Source organism: Cinclus cinclus, chromosome 1 (assembly GCF_963662255.1).
Source record: "Cinclus cinclus chromosome 1, bCinCin1.1, whole genome shotgun sequence".
NCBI classification, from domain to species: Eukaryota; Metazoa; Chordata; class Aves; order Passeriformes; family Cinclidae; genus Cinclus; species Cinclus cinclus.
Window position 1 is genome coordinate 141,687,597 of NC_085046.1, and position 16,342 is coordinate 141,703,938.

Below are 16,342 nucleotides of genomic sequence, written 5' to 3' on the forward strand. Positions count from 1 at the left end.
CTAACGCAGACCTGCCAAATGGTGTTCTGCAAAATGATACAATTCATAAAGCCTCTTTGCTAAATAGCAATATATCAAATATTGTGAAATGCCTTTAAAAAATACTGTAGAAGTCAGGGCAATATTGATGAGCGCGGTTCATAGAATGAACTCAACAATTTGTTGAAATGTCATGTGCCTCCACCCTTCTCCAAAAGGACAGCCTCCAGCATATAACACTATGTAAGGTGTATTTACTTCCGTGCACTGTGGTCTTAGCAAACTTGCAAACTGTGGGGAGAGTGGAAACGAGGCACTGATCTGGGGCAACACGAAACAAAAACGCAGCTGATGGTTGAGGTGTGCTACACAAACAAGTCAGATAGAGGGGTGCACCCTTAACAGAGGATTTTTGATTGCTTATTGCAAAATGGATGAAGACAACTCTTCTGTGATGGCAGGAGTGGATTATCACTCATCCAGTAGCTTTATTTTAGCAGGCCAGAGATGCTGAGGCGGTATTAATAGAGGGCCAAAAAATTTAAGACCCTGAAGGTGAGTTAGCTAAGGACTTACTGAACTAAATCACCAAGGCAGAGATCCATCTCTCTTATGTTAAATGTCTGGGTGTTTATGTTGGAAGACTTCCTGTAAAAAGGAGAAATAGACACCTCCTGAGACAAGTTCTGTTGATCAGTGTCTCTCATCCTTGGCTACCCAGGAAACATCTGAACTAAGCACTTTAAACATATAAAAGCTTAATCTGGTCTGGCGAGTTTGACTCTCCATTTTTTGTGACCCATTTGACACTCACAGTAGTGAAAGATTGTAAGGAAATTACTACTTCCCTTTTCTTTTTTTTCCCTTTTTTTTTTTGCATGGTGTAAATAAGGTGTATGATATTTACTACTAGACTCAAATCCACTCTGTCATTTGCTGTAGCAAATCTCTTCAGAAGGAAGAAAAAACATGAGACATCACATTACTTCCATTTAAACCATTAACAAATTGTGTTGATCAACTTCAACATCCATTTTTAGGTAAATATATTAATTGGCTATAAAAGATAGCCTATGCCAGTGGCAGCGCATTGTATGATCTATTCTGCTAGGAAAATATAAATTTACACTGAATCTTTAGTCTGAGGAAGCACTTTTATGGCCCACTTTGGACCCTGACACAGAGGGGCTGATAAAAGTAAATCTCCTTTTTACTGCTTTGGAGCTACAGACCTGGGTGGAGAAAAGGATATAACCACAGCAGAAAACTGTATCTAAGGCAGATTTTGCTTATAGCAGGACAGTTTATTTCTGGCTTGTTTTCTTTTATTTCTTAAGCCTTTATTTTTTTACACTTTTTTTTTTTTCTGATTTACTTTCAAGTGTGTTGGAGCACTGAGATGACAGAAAACCACACACACCACCATGAAACGGAGGTGTTTAAGTAGTGACATCCTCAGCACTTCTCTATTGTTTTCTGGAAGTTAATGTGGCTATTCTGAGTCATCTAGGCTTTCTTCAGAGGGTAGCGAGGCAATGTCTATAGTACTGGAGAGAAGTAGTAGTGCTGTAGAAAAATTCCAGGGGAAAAATCATCCCACATGTTTTTGGTGCCCTTTCTGAGAGCTTTGCTAAAAAATCCCTAAAGAGGAGGCAACAAAAGAGCCTGACTTGCTAGCTCTTTCTTTTTGAATGAAATCTGTCTTCCTATAACAGAGATAGAAAATGAAAAAAATCCAGGTTGTTAGAAGAAATGGAAAAAAAAGAAAAGATATGGCAGCAGTATAATTCTGCCTGAAGGTAAGATACGTGTTGCAATGTGCACTGAATTTTTCACTGAATTAATTTGCATTAATATTGTACAGGGAAATGTGTATGTGCTGTGCCTTTAAATGTAGATGCTTCCCAGAATGTTATTTGCATGCTCACAAATTATGTATTCCTCTTGTACCATGTATTGGAAAACAAAAATAAATGCAGTTGCTACAAGGGGGGAGGGTCTTTCTATTCTTTAATTAAAAATTGAATAGAAGTGTTCTTTGATGATGTCAATCTCAACTTCATTAATGACCAGATCATACCCTAATCCAGTATCTTTGGCAGACTAGGACATATTGACTAATTAAACAAAAACAGTCAGTATTGATATATGAGAACAATCATGCAACTCTAATTAAAGTTGTAACAAATTGGTTTTTAGTCCTTTCAGGCATTCAGAAGCAACCCAAATTGCACTTATTTTGCAAAAATCCAATTTTAGTTTGTCTTATTGAAGGAAGCCAAAAACTGAACTCTTTTACACCTACATATGCACTGACATACTCTATGAAATCTGTTTTGACAGTTTCCTATAATATTTAGCCAGCAATGACAGGCAAGCTAAAGAATCAATAACTAAAGCTTTGGTGCATGTTGCAATCAAGAGCAATTATTTACATGTCATGTTGAGTCGTTTGGATGGTGAATTATTGTTCAGACCCATCATTTAACCAGACAGCTATATATATGAGCTTTCAATTGGCTCCCTGGTCCCTTGGGATTTCAGTTGAATTATTCTGATGTGAATATTCATGAGATTTGACGATGGTGTTTATCACTTCATTATGGCAAAGATTTAAGAGTTGTTCTACAGTTCCTGGAAGGGAGTAGCCATGACATTTGGGAAAAAAATAGCTATGGTTACACCACCTGAACAGTTCATATGTGCAGAAACTGCAGCTGCTAAGACAGCTCCATGCATCTGTGCACAGTGGGGTAATGGGATTTATATGGAAAAAGCAATGCTTTGTACTAGGTCCAAAAGCCAATGGTTGTAGGGAATCCCACAGACTAGCAGGTCTGCCTGTTGGGCACCCACCTAGGGTTAGTCACACAATGTATGATTTCAAAGCTGTGCCTTGCAGGCTGGGCTGATGGAATGCAGACCCCTGAGGTTGACTCTGATGTCCCAGATGCTCAGTGCTATCAGCTCTCACTCAGCTGCCCTTCTCACTTGATGGCACTTTTCAACATAAAGTACCTCAAACAGAGCAAATAAAATCTGAGACATGGAAAATCTCCAGGTACCTTTGAAATAGCGGTATGTCTAGTTTTACGGAACATAAAATGGTCAAAGTAATTCTTGTCCCATTTATCTAACCCACAGCTATAGTCTCCTTAATGATAGAGTGCAGAAAACTTTGATCATGGAATTCAACAAGTCCCAGTGATATTATTTGTGCTCTTTTTCATAAATGCAGCTGTTCTTTTACAGGCGTCCCATGAGACACAGAGATGATATGTTCCAAGAATGGAAGAACTGAGTGCTCTTCTGTGATTTAAACTGGATTAAAGTCTGAAGTTCTGTGCTGATAAATATTTGCATTATTATATAGAGACTATATACTGTAGAAGTTGCATGATAGCACAAAAGTGGAATGTGACTGTTACTGGTAAAAATTTGATTTTTGCATTGGCTACAATAAGAGGTTCAAGAGCATCTTTGAAGTTTAGAAACTCACATCTCAAGTGGTGTTTTGCTTTTGCCAGATTACTGACTAACAGTGAAATATAGATTTACTTACCTATGAAAAACTGTGCCTGTATTAGCTTCAAAGTTGTCAGGGGTTCACAGAAAAACTTTTGTAATATTGATGATATTGACTGACACATGCACTGTGCTGGTGTCGAACTGGCTTAAAAGTTTGAGGTGTCTCACTCTGAGTTTCCCAGACATGAGGATTTCAGTCTCATCAGCAATTTTGAAAAATCTTGGATAGATGTATTTCTAATTGTGGTACTAATACCTTGCTAGTACATTAAATTCTTTAAAATAGGAAAAGACAATATTATCCGATCAACAGGAATAAATTTCTGGAGGTGGGAGTTAACACTGCTGCTATATCTGGCTTCAATGCCACATCAACCAGGTCATATCAGTCCAAACCTTTCTTAGCATCTCTCCCTTCCTTTTCTGAATGAAATCTTAATGAACATTATAAAAAAATAAAAAAAAAGAAGCAAAACAAAGCCAAAAAGAAAACAAACCCACACACAAAAAAACAAAACCCAAAACCCACCACCAACAGACAAGTTGTCTCACAAAGGCAGATAAAGGTGTCTGTAAACAGCACAGTGTTTCAAGGAGCAATGTTTTCTTCATGCTCCTTAAATCAGAAAAAAAGACACCAAGGGCCCTTCCTTATAGTCAGTAAGATACAGGATTCAGTTGTCCACAAACTAGAACATCAGGAAAATCAAGGGCAGTGCCTGTGGAGCCTTCCCAATTGAAAGCCTATTAATAATAAAAAAAGATTATTCACTGCTATCAAATATAATTACAGGCATCAAACACCCTGGAGCTGAAAGACCATTTATTTAACATACAGAATAAGCAGATGTAGTTGTGTGATGCGCCTCTCTGCAGCATCTTAACACAGGTGGCAAAATAAACTACATTACTAGAGCTATAATAGTTATTACATACAGGGATTTTATGTGGCACAGTATGCTCAGGAAAAAAAAAGACCACCTTACTTTTGTGTAATTTTAATGCATTTCAATGAGTATTTTATCTATCCATCCAGACATTTTATGTCTGTAGCTTCAGGTCCAGGGACTGAACTATTCTGCAAGCCATTTTTAATGATTCTTTGTGTACTGACTGAGTGAATCACACTAGCACCTGGACTGTGATTTGTGTTTCTTAATCTGGAAGTTAAGTTCCAGCTACACCCCAGTGCCCGGGTCCAAACACAGTGACCAATGGATTTAACTGAAAGATTACTACTGGCAGGTTTGAGGCAGATCTTTTGTATTGGAGGAGTATCTCCACAGCTAAACTACAATACCAACAAAGATGGAAAACACATGGTTGGCTGGGTGTGTCTATTTCTGTCATATACTTTATCTGACTGGTTCAATCGTAGGACTTGGCATCCTCACCACCTACACTAAACACACATTACTTCATTTTGACTAAACCGGCTCCTTCCCTCCAGAAGAAATCTTGTGTGTAGTGAAAAGTTCAATCCCAGCACTATTCTTCAGGTGTGAGGAGGATGAGAATTGGTAAGATGTGACCTCTTTCAATTCACAAATACCTCCAATCCCCTTTTACAAGGGGCAAGCATATAGTATATTATATATATATATATATATATATATATATATATATATATATATATATATATATATATATATATATATATATATGTATAGGTATATCTATTTCTTGCCCCACTTATGCCACCTTTTGGCCCATTCTTGCCTTGAGGATGTGTTCAGAACCAAAGCATGCTCATAATGTGCCCTGGCCTTGGGGGCAGGCAAGGGAAGGACAGATTCAGATGAAAGTCCCTGGGATCCCCTTGGTGAGGCATAAGTTACCCAGGCATCGTTAAACTGCCAGGCTTCTTTCCTGTTCTTCTGCTCTCATTGTCACTGCTCTCCAAGATAAAGATACACAAAAAGCTTGACAAACAGCACAGAAAGGCAGAAAACACATGTGACAGCTTAATGGCTTTGAGAAAAAACATGCCAATGTTTATATTTGCAGAAGCAAGGCAGCACATTTTTAAGCGATAAAATGGGCTTCATTTGTTAGGGTATTTGATTAAGGGTCTCACACAATTTGTAAACTCACAAAATTTTCATCAGGCACTGAAAAATATTACTATTACTATTACTATTACTATTACTATTACTATTGCTATTGCTATTGCTATTGCTATTGCTATAGCTATTGCTATTGCTATTGCTATTGCTATTATGCATTTGTACTGCAGTCAGTCCCAAGATTTCCAGACAAGAAGTGACAGCTACACAAGAAGTAAAAAGAATAAATTAAAACAACTTTAATAGCAAATGTCTGAATGTCTTAGTCACAAATAGCTTAAAATCAAGGTAATTCCCTACATTTCTCCTGCCAATTGCCACCCATATGCACATATCTTAATATATATATTAAAATATATATGTCAAAGCTCCACCATTAGTGAGAGTGACAGTAGAACCTTTTTTCAGGATTAGATATATGTCTTAATTATCCTGTTTCCTTGAAATAAATGTGTATTGTTATAATCATTGAATACTTCCAAAGCTAAACCTTCTATGTTAACTGAAGGGTAAATGTGGGACACACATGATACATGATATCTAGCTATTCATTTTGTATGAACTTGATGAAATGTTGCAGAAAACCTTTATCAGTTCCTTCAGAAATTTTAGGTATTAAAAATCATAAAAGCTAAAATAAAATCTGACTTTTTTGGAAAAGACCTCGTGTAACAATATCAACATTGGTTTTTCATTTTGACTAAAACAGTTAATTTTACCCAACACCTCTTTGCATCAGTTGGCAGAAGTCCTTGTGGTGTGGGATTTTTTCTCATCAGTTTTAATTTTTCTGCTTCCTATAGTTTTAGGAACTGCAGTATGCAGGGATGATGCAATGACTATGGCAACTCCACCAGTATAAGCACAGAATAGTACTGGGTGTTGAAAAAGAAAAGATTTTTAGGGACCTAAAAAGGCTGAAGGCACTGCTAAGAATTGAGGCTAAAGGCATTCCATACATGTTGTAAAACAGCAGCTAAAAGTTTGGCCTTCACCAACAGAACTGATAGGAGCCCAAAGCAAGGTGGAAGAAATGGCAAATAAATAATCAGAATTTTTAGGTTGTGATATTCTCCAAGAATTTTAAGTCCAGTGAACAGATTAGGAGATTCCATTTCCTCAGGATTTTAGATATGTTTGTCCTGAGTTTAAGGTGAGTAATTGTATGAATAAACATCTAGATCCTTCAAGGGCAATAAAATCTAAAAATCCAGGCCCTTTGCTGACAACAATGCTACTGACTGCAGCAGGCTCACTCTTACTTACATAGGTGGAGGATATGGGACAAATTTAGGGTAACTTTTGAATTAAGATATATTAAGTCAACAATCAAAATGGCCAGAGAAAAGGAGAGAAAGAAGTAAACACGAAGAAGTTCCTGCAGGAGACCAAAGAAAGAATTCAGCATCAGAAACAGGGGACTGGGTGAGGCAATTACCACATGGTTAAAATATTAGGAACAGGACCAAGCTTTGTAATCCCACCTACCATGATGGACTACATTCCTGGTCCTGCTTTCCTTCTTCATCTCCACTTTGAATTATTTATTCTACATTCAAGAAAAGACTGATAAAGTCCAAGTCAGATTAATCTCAAACACACACAGATATTCCTCAACATCAGGCAGAATTTTTCAATACAGAGTGAGCTTCCCACCTCAAAGTTGTGCCATTATATCAGTGAAGGAAACAATGCAGATGAGAGAGTCTAAGTTGCATCTCTTTCACAAAGTGTGAAAGGCAGGAGAAAATTAAAACAAGTAAGGTGGGTGTTTGTCTAAAGATATGTGTAAGAGTTGAACAGACTGAGTAAATTTAGAGATGAACTCCTAACCTATAACACAGACAACATCAAGACCTCCCAAAAAGATATTAGAACAGTGAAGGAAAATCAGAGGTAAGCTGGGGCTGTGACAGAGTGGCAAGAATAGAAGGAACTGCTGTAGGAAGTCACTGCAGGGGCTGCACCCTGTGTGAAAGGAGCCTGTGGGAGTTGATGGATTGCTACTTCATAGCCCCTGAAAAAGAGGAAATCTGGAGTCTAGGATCAGAAAAAAAAATTGAACTGAATCTCCATGCCTGTGATAGGTACATATGTGGAATAATGAGACCAAGAAAGGGCCATATCCAGTATTAGCTGTATCAGGTAGTACAGAAAGAACAAGGTCTTGGCTTCCAAGGAATCAACATTAAAAAAAATAGTAATACAATATAGTTATTACAAAACAGAAATTAAAAGCCCAAGAGAATTATCTCTTTTAGATAATGTGTCTGTTTTCTGGTGAATTCTTTAGAAAGATTTGTTCAATTAGCAGTAAGAAATAAATATTCAAGGAGACAACAAAATGTGTTCTTAGTGAATTAGTCTGATTAATTTCATTTACAATCTGTTTCTTTTAGTTCATGCTTTCAAAAAATTGCATTTTTGATTAAGAATTGTGCTCTGCTGTTGAATGTGGAAAAGGGGGTCTAATAGAAACAACCCATAATCTGCAGGTTTATGCAAATATATTGGTTGCACATGTACACACATATTGTTCATTGTTAATTCACTGAGGCTGTTGGTTTTACTCTGTGAATAAGAGTCCCTGAAATAATCTTGTAGCTGCTGAGACTCAGAATAAAATGGTTGTTGTCCCAGGAGACAATTTTTTCAGAAACATGACCACGAAATACGTAAGAAATAAGGCAGTATGATTTGTTTGGGGTATGTATATATGTATATAGAGCACAGTCCAGCCACCAACAGTTTAAGAAAAATTCTTACAAACTTCGTTGACTTAGAGTCTTTAAGAAAACAATTTTAATTGATATCACTTGATACTGAAACTTTTTGACCAATGGAAGTATTGTCTGTGCTGTGCACAGCCCAGAGCTCTCACCCAGACACTCCCAGGCTGCTCCAGCTGGGAGCAGAGTCATGTGCAGGCACAAGGCTCAGGGTTTGTGAGCTCACAGTAAAGGTAAGATCAGCTGTTCTGCTTGGCATTTACTCTGGATGATTCCTGGGAAATCTGCCAGATTTATGCTTAGACAGCACAGGCTTTTCCATGGAGACTGTGGGGAAAAAAACCAGTCCTTTCTGGGTAAAACATGGGCAAACCCTCCAGGGAATCCTGAGAAGGAAAACTCAGAGATTTTGCATCATCTTCCTTACAGCAGAGGTGGTTCAAGGCTCATTCTGTATTACAGTTAGAAAAAAAAGTAGCTGTGTTTTTTGTTGTTTTTTTTTTTTTTAATAATACTTTCAGGTTTTTTTTTTTAACAATACTTTCAGTTTTTATGAACATGTGCCTCCAATGAAAAGTTTGAAGTAAATCTATTTGCTCTAGAGAATCCCTGAAAATCGCTCAGGAGTAGTAGTGCTAGGAAGACTTGCCAGGAGAATAAAGAGCCTGGATTAGCTAATGGTGTATGATTGTACCAGGAGCTCACAACGGGCTCTGCTTCCCAGATTGGGAGATAACAGATGTGCTGTGTGCCCCTTCCAGCCTACAGCATTCCCTTCCCATGGGAACCAAGTTTTGGAAGGGTGACGATAAGTTTGTAAATATCGGTGTCTCATCACAACACAGTCTTGAAAAATGCTTTCTTTATCCAGGATCTGGAAAGTTTTCCCAACTACTGCTGTGCAGGCAAAACTTCCAGCAGCTACTGGCTCAGGTACCGAGGCCCCACATCGTTGCATGTGTTCCCAAGCTGGATTTCCTCTTATCTACCCTACACCTTCACAGTGCCTATGTCAAAGCTGCCAGTGTTAACATTCCACATGCACATCCTCACATGCACACCAGCAAATATCTCTCATGCCTTATTTTCATTAATATTTCTCTAAGTGAAACCTCAGTGCAGCAAACATTCACAGAAACAAAACAGAAGCAGTCATAGACACTGTCTGAGTGAACTTTCTGATAATAAAGAAAACTTAAACCAGCACTGCTCATCTCATTATTCTTGAATTTATAGGAGTTTTCTTCATACATAGACTGACAAATTTGGCCCATAACTCTTCTTCTAGAAGTTCTAGATTAATCCAAAACTCTAAACCAAATTATTTTATCTTCTTTCATTAAATTTTCTAAAGATGTCACTTTGCAGGACAAGAAAAAATTCTTTGAAAGGGTACTGACTGAAAGGCTAAAATTTACATAAGTACAGCATTATTATCATTATGAATACCTAAAACATACCCCTCACAAACCTCAAGATGCTTCAAAGAATTAAATTATACTGATTTTTCAGGAAGTGAGAAAAGTCCTGTCACCTATGTGATCTGAAATAATTTTTTTCAAATCTCTTAGAAGCATTCAGATGAAAGCATTTTTGCCCTACCACATGCACAAAGAAGAACTCATCTTTTCTATTGATCTTCAACTTTTTTGCCTTGTACTTTTGAGAGACTCAAGTTAACTGTAGTCATCCCTGATCCCTTTTTCTCATCCTCCCCTCAGAGATGCCATTCCAGCTAAGCTGCTTTGGGTGAGGACATTCATGGTGCAGGGTCTGGTGTCGTACTTTCTAGGAACAGGTCAAGCGTAGACATGCTGAAGGTGTTCTGCAACACTCAGTGTCTCATGACATCTGATAGGTAATCTTTGACCTCTTAGTTTCCCCCAACTTCTCGTTTTCAGAAGGGTGGCTGGGAACAGATTTCCTTTATGTTTTCATGACTGGATTTTTAAAAAATATATTTCCTGATGTCTAAATTCTGAATTTAGTTAGATTTTCAATCTAGTATAATGCTGCTAAAAAAGATCAGGCTGAAAGGGCTCACCATCAGGATCATTCTGTGAATGAAGGTGGAACAAAACCTGTGACAGAACAGAAGGGTCTGGCTTCTTTAAGTAAATAAATACCTTAAATGCAAAGTTGGAAGCTATCCCTGGTATCACACAAACCTATCAGTTAGCTGAGCTGAACACTCTGTGGAACCAACAAACATGTTTAATCAAATTGTAGTTTATGCAAATCATTTTACATAACTTTGAACTTAACACTCATTTATTCCTTACCCTGGTTTACAAGGAATTTTCTTTCTCTCCTTAATTATTTGATTTTGTTTGGTTTTATTCCATATCATGGCATGATCTCTGCTGTAGGAGGGGCAAGTTCCACATCAGACAGCTGTTCCAACCAAAAAAAAAACCTAACCTAGATAAACAAGTCTCTAATCTGGAGGCATATGAAAGTTCTCCAGACAAGGTCTGCTCCCTGCTTGGGGTTCGTTTGGCTTTCTGGTTCTCATCTATAGAGGCCTGCTTGGGAAAATCAGACAGACTGTGTCTGCTTTGAATTTATCAGGCGAACACACACACAGAAAACAAGAGTGTTTAGACTCTGGGCTGCTGGTGAACACTCAGAATTCCCCACTGTCCCAATGACTGTAGAGCTACTTGGCACATCTTCAATAAGAAATTACATCAGTGATGCTCTGGAAACTCAATTGAGGCATAGGAATGACAAGAAAATAAGCAAATCCACAGTGAAAACTTTGGCAAAAATTCTCTATTTCATTTCAAACATAATAGCATTCCTGGTCTCTAATTTCTATTTTATTTTTAGTGACAAATGAATTACTAGCACAACTCCTCATAATCTATTTCTTTCCATTCCTCAGACTCTTTTGGGGAGCAGTATAATTTTAGACTGTAAAAATATACGCCATCTGGTTTATATATAATTGAGCCACTCATACTCACATTTTTTGGATGTAAAGCCATGCTTTAGACAGAACTGGAGAAAGGCTGTGAGAAGTTACACATTGTTGAAAGCAAAGCTGACTCCACTGCCTCTCTAGGCATGACCCCCAGGTGGCCTTGGTTTTGGCTCACCTATAGTGTCACCTTGCAGGAGATGACACAGTCAGAAGGGGCATCCACACTGCCCGTAGCAATTACTGTGGTGTTAAAACAGGCACTTAAGGAAGCCCTTTTTTTTGGCTACCAGCCAATGCATAAGATTAAGCATTTGAGCAGAAGTGCTGATTTTATTATCCTCGAAGTGCTCCAAAGCAGAGGGGAAGGTAGTACTGTCTTGATTTTTTTTCTGCCTCATCAATTCATGGTCAGTAAATTGGTCAATATGACCAGCAGGTCATGAAGTCCAGTATCTGGGATTGGTAAAAATGGTGACATACAGGATGAAATGGGGAATTTGGAAAAGCCATCCATCCAGACTTTTTCTCCTGCCTACTTCTATTTGCTAAGCTCCATGTGAAGTCCTGCTTGTTTATGGGTGACAGTGCAGCTGTGCCATGTATTGGTTTGGATTTACAGCTCCGGCTCATCATCCCCCTGAACTGCAGTGGGAGTCATTCACTGAGTGAAGTGATCCCAAAGAAATTTACTTTTACTCAGCAGATACCCAGTGATGTTCCTTGCTGTGCTATTGCCAGTAACAGAGGACAAAGCTGTGAAGTTTGGGTGTCGTTGCATTGCGATCACAGAGATTACAGCAAGTGAACAAGGCAGGAACAAACAGCACAGTCAAAACAGTGAGCAAATATGCTGAGTATTAGAAGTTAATGAAATACAGTTGGGTGCCACTGACATTGGGCAAACATAGGCTGAAGGCTTTCAGCACAGCAATACTGTATATGCTCTAAATGGGTTTGCTGCAATAATTGAAACACAATATGCAATTAAAGCATATTTACTGCATCCTCTTGGAATTTGTGAAGCTGATGAGAAACACGTTCATTCAGCAAACCTATCTTGCTCTGTTTGCATTGCTGGCTGGGCTGGCAGAGACACAGATGGGACAACTGCTCTGACGAAAACAGCTCTGCCACTGAGAAATGTACATTCCATCATCCTAAAATGCCAACTAATGCAATCATCAGAACAAGATCCAACGAAACATCACACTGATACTGGCTTCACACAGGTCTGTACATCTGCTGCCAATCTGTTGTCTGTTTATGCCCTGTTTATGGCCCAAGGGAGCAATTTCTGTGTGCAGGCTTTACTCTCAAGACAAATGTTTTGGAGAATGGCACTCTAAGGGTGCACATTAGCTGACAAAGAATTTTCAATCTTATATTCTGCTCAGTAACAATGTAATTCAAGGCACTAGAAAGATAGCTACCAATATTAATGTGCATTAGATCAAACCCTAGCCACTATCCATACTGCCTAGAAGCTAGCAAATAATGGGAAGGATCCTGTCCATTGCTTTTAGAATTTGTAATACTCTGTTTCCACATTCTCTTCTGCCTTTGCATCTTTATTTCTAGTCAGTAACCAAGTGCTTCATCTTAGTAGCTGGAATACATTTAAAAAGTTGACTTGGAGCTGGAGTGTTAACACTTGCTGAGAATGTGCCCAGGGTGATTTCTGTGGACATTTGTGACAGATCCCTGACGATTACAGGCATACTTTCCTCACCTAATCAGGAACAGGCACACTTGTCATTTTGCCAAGTAGAAATAATCAGTAAGGGAGACAATCTAGAAAATTCAGAGCTGCTCATGGCTCCAGAGCTATACTAAGTCTGAAACAGAAACTTCTTGGTGTTTTCTGTTGTGCCTCTCCCTAGCACTACTTTTTAGGAAGCTGGCAAAATATTGTTGTGGAACAACAGATCCTGGCAACTTCTTTCCAACAAATCCATCCCATGTACCTCCCAGCCCCAGTCACTACCAAGGGCAGGAGCTGAGATGAGAAGGCATCACAGAATATTTAACATGCAATGCCACCAAGTGTCTGACAGACAGGGTGTCAAAACCTCCTCCCTAGTAGAAGATTCCCAAACATTAAATTCTTGGATGATGGATTTATTTATTTCATTGCTTCCCATCATTGTCCTCAGTCAATTACAGACTGGATAATGATTTAACTGAGGTCTGAACAAGCAAATGTGCCAAGTCCTGACTCTTACCAAGTTACTTTGCAGGGGAAGGTCATCTCCACAGCTTGGATGCAGAGGCACATCCATAACTTCTACAGTCTTAGGGACAAGTTCAGTTATGCAACATCTCCACTAAGCACAGACCCTCCAGTTGCTAAATTAAATCAACAGTATATAAAACCCTTACATAAACCTATTTCTCCTTCAACTCTTGCACAAAATTCCTCCCACTGCAACACTAGACTAAGCACTAACAGTGAGCATCATTAATTAAATTGCCTTTTAATGGCATGGGAGGTGGACTATGTAAAAAGGAGGAAAGGTACAGAAACTTGGATTTAGAGAATAAGGATGAATTTAGACAAGAGGGATGGATTTCACTTCATTTTAGCCATCAGAAAAAAAGAGCATCTGGGCTAAGCTCATTCTCTATGCTTCAATCAGCCCTTTTCAAAAAGGAGAGAAGCAGATGTTTACAGAAGACAAAGTTAGATCATCTTACGTGAGAAGTGATTCTGAAACACTTAAATATGACAAGACAAGGACAGAGCATATGAAGAACCATACAGAGATCATGGAACTATAGTCTTTTTAGTTCACAGAAACCCAAATATGAACGGAAAAAACTTTTTAAATCTCCTGCCTTCCTCATGGTCTTGCTTGCTAGAATTCAAGGATGAATCCAGCAGCTGAAGATATTACAAATTCAAATGCAAGTTAGAATTCAGAAAATACACTTCTTAAATCTGAAGGAGCTTGCCTAAACACCGATACCTGGAAGCCAGAGGATCTCTAACAGAACTAAAAAATGGATATAACGTGGCAGAACAGAAACCACTGAACTGTAGTATGGTTCAGGAATTGAAAGATCCTTTGGAGTTTGGGCCTCATACAGTTAGGATTCATAAAATTGCCTCTCATTTACTTGCCTGAGCTTCACACGTGTTCATTGGAAAGATCACTTATTCAAGCCTCTCCTGCCAAATGGTGTGATGTTACTTAAAATCAATTAATTCTTTCTACGACTTGAGTGCATTTTTTACATGACCTCTGAAGCTTTCTGGACACAAGAATGTCACTGACATCATAATCTGTGGCTGATTCATTAACTGGTGGGCTAAAAAATCATTAAAGAATGTGAAATGAAAAATTTAGTTAAAAAGGAAGAGGTCAAGCTGTATGATATGAATTAACAGATCATCAAAAATGCATAGGTATGTGACGAGTTCAATACTAATGTGATTTTTATTTGAAAACTGTGATTCTATGGCTATTTGAGAAAAGAAATTATAAGAAGTCTTTATGCCTGGTGCATCTTCCTGCCCTTATTTACCTTCCTGATGCCGGGAGGGTGAACACAGTCTTTAAATTCATTTTCCATTAGCACATCTCACTAGGTATTTGCTTACTCACAAATACAGCAGCCTGATGGGGCCAGTGAAACGACAGTCTGGCAAACCACTGTATGCCATGAGCATAATAAGAGCAGACAATGTAAATTATAACTAAGAAGCAGTAAAAGAATGACCAAGAGTCTGTATTGATGCTGCTATGAGTCTGAAACAGCATTTTCACTGCATTTAGGAAATACTCTGTTGCTTGTTTGGACCCTTTATGCCTTAGCACGGGACCTTTTGAAGCAGGAAATAAAAAAGCATTCCTGCTTTCATTAATAAATCTGCCAGTTGGGATGCAGGAACAAAGTCAAAACCCTGAATGTGGTCCAGTCAGCAGAGGTGGAAATATGGCTCCATCCTAGGTTGATGTTAGTGTCAAGAAAAAATACATCTCTCATAGACATTTTTTTACAGATTTAGTCTTTCTTTTGTGATGTGGAACATGAATTTTGAAACAAATTTGAAAAAGAAAGCATTCAAGAGAAAGAATTCATGGAAAATAAGGAGCCCAGGCAATAGGATCCTTGGGATAATCAAATTTCTCCTTAAATAAAAAATGAAACTGACACAAATGTACATCTTCCTAACTAACAAGGCTGGAAGTTTAAACTCCCTTGATCACATCCATATCTCAAACTCCATAATGGACCTGAAAACTCCTATAAATTATGTTGATTCCAAGTCTACTAGTCTTTAATGCTTTATGCCATTTACAAAGCAATGTTTAAAAAAAACCCCAAAAATTTTAAAAAAGCTTGGAAAACAAAGGGTGAAGGGATTATGTTGCACTTCTTTGAAAGGGTCTTTCTAGGATTCCTCACTTTTATTTTCCCAGAGGAATTGGATGGTTCCTCTGATCTCATCAGAGATGTGGTGAATAACAAAGCTCTCCTTGAGTTACCCTACTGAAAGATGAATGCCTAGAGGTAGAAATGGAGGGTTAGAACTTGTAGCTCCTTTTCCAGCTTGGGATGAACTTTGGCTGCATGTCTGTCTGCACCACACCTGGACTCATCTTTCTGTAACTTCTTCACCTTGTCTGCATGTCATGAAACTTCGCTCTCCAAGGTTTGCTGTGCAGAGTCCTTCACCCTATAAAAAGTGAAACGTTTATATATTGGGGTGTTGTTTTTCATTGAAAATAGTCTGGCAGACATCTCTTCAAAGACAGCAGTGATACCTGTGCTAAGTTACCATTCTTTATCATTTACTTGTCCTGTCAGTTTTCTGGCAGACCACAGTAAATCAGAAGCATTTGGAGCTGCACAAATTATTTTCCAGGCTGTCCTGTCACAGTTCAGGGCTGCAGCACAGTGAGTAAACAGATGTGATTTGGAACTAGACATGTACTTTTAGAACACTTTTCAGCAACGTCAGCTTTGATGCTCAAAAAACACACTGTAGGCACTTGCTTTGTGATTTTGTCCTTAGACTGTGTAAGAGCCAAAGCCATAGTGTGCTGGTCTGTGAAGATACTGCTCAAGTGAATAAAATGACCTCTTTATGCATAATCTAAAAAATATGC